The following is a 12,339-nucleotide window of genomic DNA, read 5'->3' as shown; positions in this document are numbered from 1 at the left end:
TTTTGAAACACCACTTTACTTAGAAATCTGCTCCCAAAAAGAAGTTACATTTCCTCACTCCGGCCAGCTTGGCCCAAGGGCTCTAAAGCATTCTGAAACACCACTATATATAGAAATATGCTGCCACAAATAAGTTACATTTTCTGACTCCGGCCAGCTTGGCCCAAGGGCTCTAACCCATTCTGAAACACCACTGTACTTAGAAATCTGCTGCCACAAAGAAGTTACATTTCCTGACTCCGGCCAGCTTTCCCAAAGGCACTAACCCATTCTGAAACACATACTGTACTTAGAAATCTGCTGCCACAAAGAAGTTACATTTCCAGATTCCGGCCTGCTTGGCCCAAGGTCTCTAACCCATTCTGAAACACAACTGTACTTAGAAATCTGCTACCACAAAGAAGTTAAATTTCCTGACTCCGGCCAGCTTGGCCCAAGGGCTCTAACCCATTCTGAAACACCACTGTACTTAGAAATCTGCTTCCCCAAAAATGTTACATTTGCTGACTCCGGTAAGTTTTGGCCAAAGCGCTCTAACCCATTTTGGAACACCACTGTACTTAGCAATTTGCTGCCACAAAGAATTTACATTTCCTGACTCCGGCCAGCTTTCCCCAAGGCACTAACCCATTCTGAAACACATACTGTTCTTAGAAATCTGCTGCCACAAAGAAGTTACATTTCCTGATTCCGGCCTGCTTGGCCCAAGGTCTCTAACCCATTCTGAAACACAACTGTACTTAGAAATCTGCTGCCACAAAGAAGTTACATTTCCTGACTCCGGCCAGCTTGGCCCAAGGGCTCTATCCCATTTTGAAACACCACTTTACTTAGAAATCTGCTGCCACAAAGAAGTTACTTTTGCAGACTCCGACCTGCTTGGCACAAGGGCTCTAACCTATTCTGAAACACCACTGTACATAGAAATCTGCTGTCAAAAAGAAGTTATATTTCATCACTCCACCCAACTTGGCCAATGGGCTCTAACACATTTTGAAACACCACTGTTCTTAGAAATCTGCTGCCACAATGAAACTTATATTTCCAGACTACGGCCTCCTTGGCCAAACCGTTCAACCCCATTTTGAAACACCAGTGTACTTAGAAATCAGCTGCCAAAAAGAAGTTATATTTTCTGACTACGGCCAGCTTGGCCAAAGGAGTATATCCCATTCTGAAACACCACTGTACTTAGAAATCTGCTGCCACAAAGAATTTAGATTTCCTGACTCCGGCCAGCTTGGCCCAATGGCTCTAATCCATTCTGAAACACAACTGTACTTAGAAAACTGCTGCCACAAAAAGTAACATTTCCTCACTCCGGCCAGCTTGGCCCAAGGGCTCTAACCCATTCTGAAACACCACTATACTTAGAAATCTGCTGCCTCATAAAGTTACATTTAGTGCCTCTGGCCAGCTTGGCCCAAGGGCTCTAAACCATTCTGAAAGACCACTGAACTTAGAAATTTGCTGCCACAAAGAAGTTACATTTCCTCACTGCGGCCAGCTTGGACCAAGGTCTCTAACAGATTCTGAAACACAACTGGACTTAGAAATCTCCTCCCAGAAAGAAGTTACATTTGTTGACTCTGGCAAGTTTGGCCAAAGGGCTCTAACCCATTTTGAAACACCATCGTACTTAGAAATCTGCTGCCACAAAGAATTTACATTTCCTCACTCCGGCCAGCTTGGCCAAAGTGGTCTAACCCATTCTGAAACACCACTATATTGAGAAATCTGCTACCACAAATAAGTTACATTTCCAGATTCCGGCCTGCTTGGCCCAAGGTCTTTAACCCATTTTGAAACACCACTGTACTCAGAAATCTGCTGCCACAAAAAAGTTGAATTTACAATTCCTAACTCTGGCCAGCTTGGCCCAAGGGCTCTAACCCATTCTGAAACACAACTGTACTGAGAAAACTGCTGCCACATAAAGTTACATTCCCTCACTCCTGTCAGCTTGGAACAAGGACTCTAACCCATTTTGAAACACCACTTTACTTAGAAATCTGCTCCCAAAAAGAAGTTACATTTCCTCACTCCGGCCAGCTTGGCCCAAGGGCTCTAAAGCATTCTGAAACACCACTATATATAGAAATATGCTGCCACAAATAAGTTACATTTTCTGACTCTGGCCAGCTTGGCCCAAGGGCTCTATCCCATTTTGAAACACCACTTTACTTAGAAATCTGCTGCCACAAAGAAGTTACTTTTGCAGACTCCGCCCTGCTTGGCACAAGGGCTCTAACCTATTCTGAAACACCACTGTACATAGAAATCTGCTGTCAAAAAGAAGTTATATTTCATCACTCCACCCAACGTGGCCAATGGGCTCTAACACATTTTAAACACCACTGTACTTTGAAATCTGTTGCCACAATGAAACTTATATTTCCAGACTACGGCCTCCTTGGCCAAACGGTTCAACCCCATTTTGAAACACCAGAGTACTTAGAAATCAGCTGCCAAAAAGAAGTTATATTTTCTGACTACGGCCAGCTTGGCCAAAGGGGTATATCCCATTTTGAAACACCACTGTACTTAGAAATCTGCTGCCACAATGAATTAAGATTTCCTGACTCCGGCCAGCTTGGCCCAATGGCTCTAACCCATTCTGAAACACAACTGTATTTAGAAAACTGCTGCCACAAAAAGTTACATTTCCTCACTCCGGCCAAATGGCCCAAGGGCTCTAACCCATTCTGAAACACCACTATACTTAGAAATCTGCTGCCTCAAAAAGTTACATTTAGTGCCTCTGGCCAGCTTGGCCCAAGGACTCTAAACCATTCTGAAAGACCACTGAACTTAGAAATTTGCTGCCACAAAGAAGTTACATTTCCTCACTGCGGCCAGCTTGGACCAAGGTCTCTAACAGATTCTGAAACACAACTGGACTTAGAAATCTCCTCCCAGAAAGAAGTTACATTTGTTGACTCTGGCAAGTTTGGCTAAAGGGCTCTAACCCATTTTGAAACACCATCGTACTTAGAAATCTGCTGCCACAAAGAATTTACATTTCCTGACTCCGGCCAGCTTGGCCAAAGGGGCCTAAACCATTCTGAAAAACCACTGTATTGAGAAATCTTCTACCACAAATAAGTTACATTTCCAGATTCCGGCCTGCTTGGCCCAAGGTCTTTAACCCATTTTGAAACACCACTGTACTCAGAAATCTGCTGCCACAAAAAAGTTACATTTCCTGACTTCTGCCAGCTTAGCCCCAGGGCTCTAACCCATTCTGAAACACTACTTTTCTTAGAAATCTGCTGCCCAAAGGAAGTTACATTTCCACACACCGGCCAGCTTGGCCCAAGGGCTCTAACCCATTCTGAAACACCACTGTACTCAAAATCTGCTACCACAAAAAAGTTACATTTCCTGACTTCGACCAGCTTGGCCCAATCGCTCTAACCCATTCTGAAACACTACTTTGCTGCCAAGAGAAAGTTACATTTCCTGACTCTGGCCAGCTTGGAGAAAGGACTCTAACCGATTCTGAAACAGCACTGTACTTAGAAATCTGCTTCCATAAAGACGTTATATTTGTTAACTCCGGCACGTTTGGCCAAAGGGCTCTAACCCATTTTGAAACACCACTGTACTTGGCCCAATCGCTCTAACCCATTCTGAAACACTACTTTGCTGCCAAGAGAAAGTTACATTTCCTGACTCTGGCCAGCTTTGAGTAAGGACTCTAACCGATTCTGAAACAGCACTGTACTTAGAAATCTGCTTCCATAAAGACGTTATATTTGTTAACTCCGGCACGTTTGGCCAAAGGGCTCTAACCCATTTTGAAACACCACTGTACTTAGAAATCTGCTGCCACAAAGAATTTACATTTCCTGACTCCGGCCAGTTTGGCCAAAGGGGTCTAACACATTTTGAAAGACAACTGTACTTAGATATGTGCTGCCACAAATAAGTTACATTTCCAGACTACAGCCTGTTTGGCCCAACGTCTCTAACCCATTTTAAAACACCACTGTACTCAGAAATCTGCTGCCACAAAGAAGTTACATTTCCTGACTTCTGCCAGCTTAGCCCAAGGGCTCTAACCCATTCTGAAACACTACTTTGCTTAGAAATCTGCTGCCCAAAGGAAGTTACATTTCCACACACCGGCTAGCTTGGCCCAAGGGCTCTAACCCATTCTGAAACACCACTGTACTCAAAATCTGCTTCCACAAAAAAGTTACATTTGCTGACTCTGGCCAGTTTGGCCAAAGGGCTCTAACCCATTCTGAAACACAACTGTACTGAGAAAACTGCTGCCACAAAAAGTTACATTCCCTCACTCCGGCCAGTTTGGCCCAAGGGCTCTAACCCATTTTGAAACATCACTGTACTTAGAAATCTGCTGCCAAAAAGAAGTTACATTTCTTCACTCCGGCCAGCTTGGCCCAAGGGCTATAAACCATTCTGAAACACCACTATACTTAAAAATCTGCTGCCACAAAGAAGGTACATTTCCTGACTTCGGCAAGCTTGTCCCAAGCGCTCTAACCCATTCTGAAACACGACTGTACTTAGACATCTGCTGCCACAAAGAAGTTACTTATCCAGATTCCGGCCTGCTTGGCACAAGGGCTCTAACCTATTCTGAAACACAACAGTACTTAGAAATCTGCTGTCAGAAAGAAGTTATATTTCATCACTCCAGCCAACGTGGCCAACGGGCTCTAACCCATTTTGAAACACCACTGTACTTAGAAATCTGCTGCCACAAAGAATTTACATTTCCTGACTCCGGCCAGTTTGGCCAAAGGGGTCTAACACATTTTGAAAGACAACTGTACTTAGATATGTGCTGCCACAAATAAGTTACATTTCCAGACTACAGCCTGCTTGGCCCAACGTCTCTAACCCATTTTAAAACACCACTGTACTCAGAAATCTGCTGCCACAAAGAAGTTACATTTCCTGACTTCTGCCAGCTTAGCCCAAGGGCTCTAACCCATTCTGAAACACTACCTTGCTTAGAAATCTGCTGCCCAAAGGAAGTTACATTTCCACACACCGGCTAGCTTGGCCCAAGGGCTCTAACCCATTCTGAAACACCACTGTACTCAAAATCTGCTTCCACAAAAAAGTTACATTTGCTGACTCTGGCCAGTTTGGCCAAAGGGCTCTAACCCATTCTGAAACACAACTGTACTGAGAAAACTGCTGCCACAAAAAGTTACATTCCCTCACTCCGGCCAGTTTGGCCCAAGGGCTCTAACCCATTTTGAAACATCACTGTACTTAGAAATCTGCTGCCAAAAAGAAGTTACATTTCTTCACTCCGGCCAGCTTGGCCCAAGGGCTATAAACCATTCTGAAACACCACTATACTTAAAAATCTGCTGCCACAAAGAAGGTACATTTCCTGACTTCGGCAAGCTTGTCCCAAGCGCTCTAACCCATTCTGAAACACGACTGTACTTAGACATCTGCTGCCACAAAGAAGTTACTTATCCAGATTCCGGCCTGCTTGGCACAAGGGCTCTAACCTATTCTGAAACACCACAGTACTTAGAAATCTGCTGTCAGAAAGAAGTTATATTTCATCACTCCAGCCAACGTGGCCAACGGGCTCTAACCCATTTTGAAACACCACAGTACTTAGAAATCTGCTGCCACAATGAAACATATTTCCAGACTCCGGCCTCCTTGGCCAAACGGCTTAACCCCATTTTGAAACACCAGTGTACTTAGAATTCAGCTGCCAAAAAGAAATTACATTTTCTGACTATGGCCAGCTTGGCCAAAGGGCTCTAACCCATTTTGAAACACCACTATACTTAGAAATCTGCTGCCACAAAGAAATTACATTTTCTGACTCCGGCCAGCTTGGCCCAAGGGCTCTAACCTATTCTGAAACGCAACTGTAATGAGAAAACTGCTGCCACAAAAAGTTACATTCCCTCACTCCGGCAAGCTTGTCCCAAGGGCTCTAACCCATTCTGAAACACGACTGTACTTAGAAATCTGCTGCCACAATGAAACTTATATTTCCAGACTCTGGCCTCCTTGGCCAAATGGCTCAACCCCATTTTGCAACACCAGTGTACTTAGAAATCACCTGCCAAAAAGAAGTTACATTTTCTGACTACGGCCAGCTTGGCCAAAGGGCTCTAACCCATTTTGAAACACCACTGTACTTAGAAATCTGCTGCCACAAAGAAGTTAAATTTCCTGACTCCGGCCTGCTTGGCCAAAGGGCAATATCCCATTCTGAAACACCACTGTACTTAGAAATCTGCTGCCACAAAATATTTACATTTCCTGACTCCGGCCAGCTTGGCCCAAGTGCTCTAACCCACTCTGAAACACAACTGTAATTAGAAAACTGCTGCTACAAAAATTTACATTTCCTCACTCCGGCCAGCTTGGCCCAAGGGCTCTAACCTATTCTGAAACACCACTATACTTAGAAATCTGCTGCCACAAAAAGTTACATTTAATGCCTCTGGCCAGCTTGGCCCAAGGGCTTTAAACCATTCTGAAACACCACTGAACTTAGAAATTTGCTGCCACAAAGAATTTATATTTCCTCACTCCGGCCAGCTTTGGCCAAGGGCTCTAAGATTCTGAAACACAACTGTACTTAGAAATCTGCTTCCACAAAGAAGTTACATTTGTTGACTCTGGCAAGTTTGGCCAAAGCGCTCTAACCCATTCTGAAACACGACTGTAGTTAGACATCTGCTGCCACAAAGAAGTTACTTTTCCAGACTCCGACCTGCTTGGCACAAGGGCTCTAACCTATACTGAAACACCACTGTACGTAAAATCTGCTGTCAGAAAGAAGTTATACTTCATCACTCGAACCAACGTAGGCAACGGGCTCTAACGCATTTTGAAACACCACTGTACTTAGAAATCTGCTGCCACAATGAAACTTATATTTCCAGACTCCGGCCTCCTTGGCCAAACGGCTCAACCCCATTTTGAAACACCAGTGTACTTAGAAATCAGCTGCCTAAAAGAAGTTACATTTTCTGACTACGCCCAGCTTGGCCAAAGGGCTCTAACCCATTTTGAAACACCACTGTACTTAGAAATCTGCTGCCACAATGAATTTACAATTCCTGACTCCGGCCAGCTTGGCCCAGGGGCTCTAACCCATTCTGAAACGCAACTGTAATGAGAAAACTGCTGCCACAAAAAGTTACATTCCCTCACTCCGGCAAGCTTGTCCCAAGGGCTCTAACCCATTCTGAAACACGACTGTACTTAGACATCTGCTGCCACAAAGAAGTTACTTTTCCAGATTCCAGCCTGCTTGGCACAAGGGCTCTAACCTATTCTGAAACACCACAGTACTTAGAAATCTGCTGCCACAATGAAACTTATATTTCCAGACTCTGGCCAACGTGGCCAACGGGCTCTAACCCATTTTGAAACACCACAGTACTTAGAAATCTGCTGCCACAATGAAACTTATATTTCCAGACTCCGGCCTCCTTGGCCAAACGGCTCAACCCCATTTTGAAACACCAGTGTACTTAGAATTCAGCTGCCAAAAAGACATTGCATTTTCTGACTATGGCCAGCTTGGCCAAAGGGCTCTAACCCATTTTGAACCACCACTGTACTTAGAAATCTGCTGCCACAAAGAAATTACATTTCCTGACTCCGGCCAGCTTGGCCCAAGGGCTCTAACCCATTCTGAAACGCAACTGTAATGAGAAAACTGCTGCCACAAAAAGTTACATTCCCTCACTCCGGTCAGCTTGGCACAGGGACTCTAACCCATTTTGAAACACCACTTTACTTAGAAATCTGCTTCCAAAAAGAAGTTACATTTCCTCACTCCGGCCAGCTTGGCCCAAGGGCTCTAAACCATTCTGAAACACCACTATATTTAGAAATCTGCTGCCACAAAAATTTACATTTTCTGACCCTGGCCAGCTTGGCCCTAGGGCTCTATCCAATTTTGAAACACCACTTTACTTAGAAATCTGCTGCCACAAAGAAGTTACATTTCCTATAATTGCCGCTCTTGGAAAATGATTCCCAAAGTTTTTTTCTACTTTTAACTTTTCGTACCAAACATACGCATGCCACCCTCTTCTCGGGTCATAACTTTCTAGGTTTAATAATTTTTCTTTTCTCAATTGGATCCATTCCGAAGCCCATGCTAGGGTGCATGCTTCTGCATATATTCTCAAATCTGGAAGTGCTAGTCCCCCTCTTTCCTTTTCATCCGTTAAATTTTTAAAGTTTATCCTGGGTTTCTTTTTTAGACATACAATTTTTTTAATATTTTTATTCCACTCTGTAAATCCTTTTTGGTTCCTGATTATCGTTAGATTTTGGAATAGGAATAGCATTCTCGGCAGCACATTCATTTTTATGCATGATACTCTTCCCAATAGTGATATTTTTAGATTTTTCCAATTTTCTAAGTCCTTTTTTATTTCCTTCCATGTTTTTATGTAATTGTTTTCCAATAGTTGTGAGTTTTTTGGTGTGATTGTAATCCCTAGATATTTTATCTTTGAAACTATTTTTATTTTCCATATTTCTTTGATTTGTTCTATTTTTTCCTTGATATGTTTTTGGTTATTGCTTCTGTTTTATCTAAATTCAATTTAAACCCTGCTACCATTCCGAATTCTTTAATCGTCTCCATCCATCTTTTCAGATTTTTGTTTGGTTCCTCAATAATACATATAATATCATCTGCGAAGGCTCGGCATTTATAAGAGTGTCCTTTTATACTTGCCCCTTTTAATTTCGTGTCATCTCTGATGTTATTTAGTAAAATTTCCAAAGTTAATATAAATATTAGCGGCGACAATGGGTATCCTTGCCTAGTCCCTTTCTTTATGTCTATCTTTCTTGTCTCTTGTCCATTTACTATAATTTTCGCGTTCTGTGTTTTATATATTGCCTCTATCGAATTACGGAAGTAGAAACCCATATCCATTTCTCTAATTAATAATTTAAAGAAGTTCCAATTTACTCTGTCAAAAGCTTTTTCTGCGTCTATAGCTAAGAACATTGCCTCTTTTTGTGTATTCTTTTCATAATACTCAATTAGATCAATTATTGTTCGGACATTTTCACTTTGGTTCCTACCAGGGAGAAAACCCGATTGTTCCTCTTTTATCCATTTAGCTAAGAAATTTTTAAATCTATCTGCCAGGATGCTGCTGAATATTTTATAATCTATGTTTAAAAGAGATATCGGTCTATAGTTTTCTATTCTTTCTGGATTCTTATTCTCTTTTAAGATTACACATATGTTTGCTTGTTTCCAAGTATTCGCTATCTCTTGTGTCTCTCTGATTTCATTTATTACTTTTTTTTAAATATGGTGTTATCTCACTTTGTAGTTTCTTGTAGTATATCGCGGTGAATCCATCTGGACCCGGGGCTTTGTTTACCTTTAGGTTTTTTATTGCTTTTATAATTTCTTTTTCTGTTATTTCTTTGTTTAAAGCTTCTCTTTCTTCTTCCGTTATTTTTTGAATTTTCATTTTTTCTAAATATTTCATAATGTTTTCATTTTTTATTTGTTCATCTTGATATAATGATTTATAATATCTTTCAAATTGTGCTTTTATTTCTTTCTCATCTGTGTGTGCTTTTTCCCCATCTCTTATCTTCGTTATAGTATTTCTTTCTCTTTTCTTTCTAAGTTTTCTTGCCAGCCAAATTCCGGGTTTGTTGGCATTTTGAAAATAATCCACTTTTATATATTTTAGCTGCTTAGCCCTTTGTTCTAACTCTAGCGCTTCTCTTTCCTTTTGCAATTTCTCTATGTTGTATATTATTTTTTTGTTAGGCTCCTTTTTTAGTTTCCTTTCTTCATTTTCTATTTTTTCTATTATATCCGTAATTTTTTGCCTCTTTTCCCTTTTCTTCCTTGCCTTTTGTTGTATCAGATGGCCGCGCATTACTGCTTTGCTGGCTTCCCATAATGTGAAAATGCTTATATCTTCTGTCTCATTGTTTTCGAAAATTCTTTCAATAGTTTTCATCTAATTTCCATCTCCATTGTTTTTCTCCCTCCCTCATTTCCATTTCCAAGGGGCAATGGTCGGAGTTCACCCTCGGTAATATTCTTATTTTTTTTATTTTAGGTATGAGAGATAGAGAGGTCCAGATCATATCTATTCTCGACCAGGACTTGTGCCTGGCCAAGAAGAATGTGTAGTCTTGTGCATCTTCATTTTTTTGTCTCCATCGTCTTCAGTGTTCACTTCTTTTAAGAGTTTTAATAGTGATTTGGGTATTTGTCTTGATGTTCTTTCTCCCTTCTGCGTTTGTCCATCTCCCCCTGTCCTGTCTTTTTTCCTGTCTATGACACTGTTAAAATCACCCATAATAATTATTTTATCAAACTCTTGTTTGGATATGTTTTCTTCTAGTAATTTCACAAATTTAGATTTAGCTTCATTGGGTGCATATATGTTACAAATTAATATTTTTATATTTTGCCATATAATTCTTACCCCCAGCATCCTTCCATCCTGGTCTTTGAATGCTATCTCAGATTCTATACTTTCCTTTACATATGTTACCACGCCTCTTTTCTTTTCGGGGGATGACGCATAGTATGTTTTCCCTAAGATTTTATTTTCTAAATATGGGGTATGTTTATGTGTAATGTGCATTTCTTGTAAAGCGACTACATAACAATTTCTCTTTTTTATATCATTAAAAACTTTATTTCTTTTATTAGCAGAATTTAAGCCATTAATAGTATTACAGTAAATTTTTAAGTCCATAGTCGATGGGGTAAGCAGAAAGTTTTATTCCCTTGTCTTTGTTTTTACTACTGTTCCTTTCCTTCTTGATTCTTTTTCTCTCTGTCCTTTTCTTCTTCTCCTCTATCTCCTGGGTCTTCTTTTCTGTTGTGTTCCGTATTCTCTCCTGGTGTTTTCCCATCCTTCTTATGTTGCCTAGACTCCGGGTTGTCTTTTTCAATCAGTATTGTATGTTGTTGTATTTCCTTATGTGTTGGCTTTATTCCTTCTCCCTCTTCTCCATCTTTCATTATTTCTTTGTGAAATATCCTTGCCTTTTCTACCATTTTTATCCAATGCCTCTGTCCATTATACGTCGCCATCAGGCCTTCATCTTTTTCCCATCTATATCTGATATCTTGTTTTTTAAGTTCTTCTGTAAGGAAAGCACATTTTCTTCTGTTACTAATCACCGGACCTGGAAATTCTTTCAGGATCACCACTCTTTTATCTTTGTAGCAGATTACTCTTTTGTTGCTTATTTTTAGGATTTCATCTCTGGTCACCTGTCTTGTAAATTGTGCTATCACATCACGATCAGTTTTGTTTTTTCTGGCAAAGTTCGTATTCACTCTGAATACTCTATCCATCTGATCTTCCATGTATTGTGTCGTGCATTGTAGTAGCTCAGCTAGTATCTCTGTAGTTTTCTCCCTTATATCTTCGTCTTCCTCTTCTCTTATATTTCTAAGTTGCAGTTGGTATTCTGTCTCTCTCATCTCTAGATTCTCTTGTCTAGTTAATAATTTTTGGTTCAATGTTTCCAGTGTCTTTAGTCTTGTCTGTGTCGAGGTTTGTCTTTCTTCCCCCTCCTTGTTCTTCGTTTGTAATTGTTTTATCTCTTCTTTCATTATATCCGCATCTTTTCTCATTGCTCCTAGTTCTTCCTTGATTTCTTTCTTCAGTTCAGCCATCTGTTCTTGAGCTACCTTCTGATATGCATCTTGTTTTTCATTCATTTCAGTTAGTTCTTTACCTATAGCCTTTATTTCCTTTAGTAACTCTTTCAACCTCATATCTTCCTCTATGGAGAGTCTTCTGCCTGAGATATTTGTACTGGTAGTGCCGTTGGTCATGGTGCCTTCCTTGGCCTCCCTGTCTTTATCTTTGTCTTTATCTTTGTCTTTTGGTGTTTCTTTCGTCTCCTTCTGTTCTTTAAATTCTTTGCCATTTTTGGGTATCTGTGGCTGTATATATTTTCCATTCTTTAGTTTCATAGTAGTTGCCATCTGTCCTTTCTGTATAAATACTAATATCTGAAAATAATTAATATGTCAATGCAGCTTCTATTTCTGTCAATTACTGGCTTTTGCTATAAATAGCAGTCCCCACTTATTAATATGCTTTCAGTCAGCTCTTACTGAGATTTTGTCACTTTATGGATGAGTATGGTCAGATTATACAAATTGCTTATTTACGTTATTTATTATTATTTATCTAATTATTATTATTATTATTATTATTATTATTATTATTATTCCCCTTGATTGTTGTCTTTATTTATATATATTATTTATTATTTCTTTTTTGTTGTTATTTATTATTATTTAATTTTTTATTATTTTTTATTTAGATCTGTCGTTGTTTA

Source organism: Anolis sagrei, chromosome Y (genome assembly GCF_037176765.1).
Source record: "Anolis sagrei isolate rAnoSag1 chromosome Y, rAnoSag1.mat, whole genome shotgun sequence".
In the NCBI taxonomy this organism is placed as follows: domain Eukaryota; kingdom Metazoa; phylum Chordata; class Lepidosauria; order Squamata; family Dactyloidae; genus Anolis; species Anolis sagrei.
The sequence above is the reverse complement of the archived record's forward strand: the minus strand, read 5'-3'. Positions refer to the sequence as shown.